Below are 4652 nucleotides of genomic sequence, written 5' to 3' on the forward strand. Positions count from 1 at the left end.
ATCTAAAGTAACTGGTGTATTATGTTTTCATTATTCTTTTCAAAATATTTTCTAATTCCTTTCACTAACTCATCTTTGAGCCATAGGTTTCTTAAATATGTTTTTTCCATTCCAAATATTTGAAATTTTCCTAGAATCTCATTTTTATTTCTAATTGATTGTATTTGTGTCACAGAATATACTCAAGTTTTTAAATCCTTTGAAATCGATCAAGACTTATTTTATGGCCCAACATATGGCCTATCATCTGTTGGGAGCATAGTTTTCCATAAATGTTAATTAGCATATATTGGTTAATAGTGAAGGGGGGGAAATCAGAGGGGCAGACGAACCATGAGAGACTATGGACTCTGAGAAACAAACTGAGGATTCTAGAGGGGAGGGTGGTGGGAAATGGGGTAGCCTGATGTTGGGTATTAAAGAGGGCACGTACTGAATGGTGCACTGGGTGTTACATGCAAACAATGAATCATGGAACACTACATCAAAAACTAATGATGTAATGTATGGTGATTAACATAACATAATAAAATAAAATAAAAGGCAAACAAAAGGAAAAAAAATAGTGTTCTTTAAATTTTCTATATACCTACTGATTGATTTGTCTATTTGTCAGTAACATTTCTTCAGATTGGAGTATTCAGTCAATTTCCATCAAATATGTTTAATCAATATATTTGAGTAAAATATACCATGTTATTACATTCTTCTTTGTATCAAGTCTGTGTTCTTTTTTTACTATTACCCTGTCACCCTTTGATGTTTGAGTATTTCTTATTCTATTTTTCCCTTGATTAAATTTGTTATAGATTGGGTTCTTTTAGAATCATTCCCTGAGAGTAAGATGAATTAATATTTTATATGAGAGGTTATATAGGAAAACCAGTAGATTGTGGAAAAATGACACAGGAAAAGAAGAAAGTCAACATAGGTGAGTTACTGCTGAACAAGATAGTCCTGAGAGCTAATGGGTCTTAGTTCTAGTGGAACTAGCCTCTTTGAAATGCTGTAGAAAAATGGGTTTTATCACCCAAAAGTCAAAAAAACTAGTTTATTTATTGATTGTCCTATTTATTTTTTTGATGAGTAAGGTTCTTTAGCCAGAGAAAGACTCAGGTGGAGATTTAAATAAGAAACTACTAGTATGAAAAGAAGTGTTGATTCCTGGAGGAATAGGATACCAACTGATGAGTTATATGTTCTCTGTTCTCAAGTTACCATAAAAATTATAGATAATCTACCAGAGTCCATCCTCTTTATATCCTCTCAAGAATATGCAATTGCCTTTGAAAATTTTAACTCCACATACTGTTTGAAATTATATTATTGTTGTCATATATCTAATTTTAACATCAGTAGACATTATTACTCTTTATAGTCAATGTGTATTTGTTTCATATTTATTATCTTCTAAATTCTTGAATCTTATTTTTTATCTTAATTTACCATACTGGATCAATTCCTTTCAACTTAAAGTATATGCTTTTTAATTTTCTTTTAGCGTAATCTGGTGATGAAATTGCTTTCAGTTTATTTCTTTTATAATGGTGCCTTAAAGACACTTTCACAAGTAATAGAATTCTGGGTTCCTACCTAGTTTCTTTTAGCATATTGAGGGTATTCTACTTTCTTTTTATTGTTGAGATAGAGAATTCATTGTTAGACTAATTAACTCTCCTTTGAAGATAATCTGATTTTCCTCTAGGTGATTTTAAGATTTTTTTTCTTTTGCTGTAGTCACAGTTTCACTATGACTATTCTAGAAGTTTTTACCATAGTTTTTGGTGGTGGTTTTCTACCCTGCTAGAGATCATTAGAGCTTCATGGGTCTATGAATTGTATGTCAGCGGTTCTCAAAACCTTTTTTAGCTATTATCTTTTCAAGTATTTCCTTTGTCCAATTCTCTTATACTAACAGGACATTCAAGCTCTAAGGTCTCTAAATACTTCCAAAGTTACACCTCCTGTTATTTATTGATCTCTCCAGCACAGATAACCACATTAATCATGATTAATTTAAACTGCCTTCTTGTGTATTTACTGACAGTGCTTATTTTCTTTACATAGTTTGTTTTCTCTATCTAACATAATTGAAATATTATTCGTTGTAAGTAAAAGACCAACAGGGATAAAGTTTGCTGATTCCTCTCCTCTGTGCACCTGTTTCATCCTATTATAGCATTTATAATTTTTGTTATGATAAAGATTAATACATCAAAATTCTCTTCTAGATATATGCAAAATGGCATTAGGGGAAATGTCTGTCTTTGCCTTTTCCTTAGTTATTTCAGAATGCCCTTATAATAGACATGCAATCAATAACCATTGCAGTAAACTTAATTGATGTGCTTTTGCAGCAAGCAGGCAGTATAATTAAATATTCTTGTAGTTCCAACTTAAATTTGTGGAGAAAATGGGCATTTATAATGCCTTTTTAAAAAGATTTATTTATTTTAGAGAGAGCGAGCATGGGTGGGGTGTGGGGTCAGAGGGGGAAAGAGAGAATATCTTAAGCAGACTCCCCACTGAGCATGCAGCCCCATGCGATGCTCAATCTCAGGACCCTGAATTCATGACCCAAGCAGAAATCAAGAGTCAGAAGCTTAACCTACTGAGCCACCTAGGTGCCCCTACAATGCCTTTTTATCTTTGTTTTCTTTACTCATCCTCCATGTTCAATCCAGTTTGCATACTGAAGCAGAAATACCGAAATAAGGGATAGGTGGAATTATATTCTTTTTTTTTTTTTAAAGATTTTATTTCTTTATTTGAGAGAGAGACACAGCGACAGAGGGAACACAAGCAAGGGGAGTGGGAGAGGGAGAAGCAGGCTTCCCGCTGAGCAGAGAGCCCGATGCAGGGCTCGATCCCAGGACCCTGGGATCATGACCTGAGCCGAAGGCAGATACTTAACAACTGAGCCACCCAGGCGCCCCGGTGGAATTATATTCTATGTGGATTTAGAGGCACCCTTTGAATGAAGATGGAAATCCCTTTAAGAAAAGCTTCTCTTCCTCTGCAGGTTAACATCAAAAACTGGAAGATATACAGGTATATTGGATGTGTATATAGTTAAAATCTATCAAAAACTTCAGTTCTTAATGAGCCAAAAATGTATGCTAGGAAAATATATACTAAAATCCACTTTAAATTTCATAATCCATCTGGTTTCCTACCTCCCTAGACCTTTTGTTCTGAAGGCTGTGGTCATGTGATTCGTCCACACCCTCCAAACTCAATCTGATCACTGGATTTGAAAACAATCTTGCCTTTACCAAGGATCAGTTTTCCTAGTCCGCTACCCAGGATAGTTCTGCTGTTAACTTGATCTGCCCTTCAGTCCTTCCAGAGAGAGACTTCTGCTTTATTCCAAAGGCCAGAATTTATCCCGTATTTCTCTTCCAGTTTTATTCCTTGATGCCTGAATGCCTTTTCTGATTATCATCTTAGTGCACAGGTTCCTGTGGGTCTGAAGGCTTTGTTGGGTTATTCCTGGTCATCCAGTGTTTCTTAGAGCACAGATGACTAGCTTGAAACAGACACTTTAATAGTTGAATTTAATTATTCAGATCTGATAGGTGTATTACTTAGTAAATGGTGTGAGAGAAACGTTGTTTTTGAAATTTTTCTATGTTCAGTCCTTGAGTTTTCAGGATAGACATTTCTGATGCCTAATATGGGTCTGTTTCTTTATATTTTGCTATGCCTAGGTTTCTTATTTCTTGGCTCTGATTTTTTGGCTATTGGGAATCCTAGTTAATTATTTCTAGACCTTCCTGACAACTACTTATATATCAGTGGCCACTGTGATTTCCAGACTCAGAGTCCAGGATGATTTCCCCCATCTACTGGACTCTCCCTTGCAGTTGGATTTGCCTATTCCATGTCCAGACCCTGCCACACAGTGCTTGGAACACCCAAACAGGGCTTTTATATAGAGTCAAATTCTAGCATTTTCTGGTCAGCCTCATCATTTTGCAGGTAATTTTTAAATGAGTATCTGTGTCCTGAGATAGAATATAAATTTGATAGAAAATCAGGACTTTTATTGAAACAAAATTTCTTATTTTGTGTCTGAGAATACTTTATTTTTTTTTTTACCCTAATGGCAGGTGTGAAATCTAATCCTAACTTAAATTATAACCCAAACACCCAAACTAGAAGAATATTTTAAAACATTTAATTTCTTTAATCTCACTGACCCAACCAAAACGGTAGAAACATGCTAGCTCCAGAAACTTAGACTTTTCAATCCAGAACACAATGATTTATAGGAGAATGTTTGATTCTTAAAAAACATTTCAGTATTATTTTATAAAATTATTTTTATTAGTCCAATAATTTTTTGTGATAGAAATTAAAATGTACACATAATTCTGAGTAATTGAATATGTAAGCCTATGTCTAGGATTGAAATATTTTATATATTTATACATACCCACACACAATTTAAATCACCAACAATGACTTACTGATTTTCACAAAAAAAGGTGGGGGGAATAGAACTTGACACAGACTCTAAGATCCTTAAAACTGATATTTGGAATTGACCTTTACTGACTTATTCATAACAGTTTACTGTACTCTGTTCCTCCTCTAAAATTTGCTAAATTCCAAGTCAACATCTATTATACAACCTCATGGTTTCAGAT

Source organism: Leptonychotes weddellii, chromosome 6 (assembly GCF_054177405.1).
Source record: "Leptonychotes weddellii isolate Sample4059 chromosome 6, ASM5417740v2, whole genome shotgun sequence".
Classification (NCBI taxonomy): Eukaryota; Metazoa; Chordata; class Mammalia; order Carnivora; family Phocidae; genus Leptonychotes; species Leptonychotes weddellii.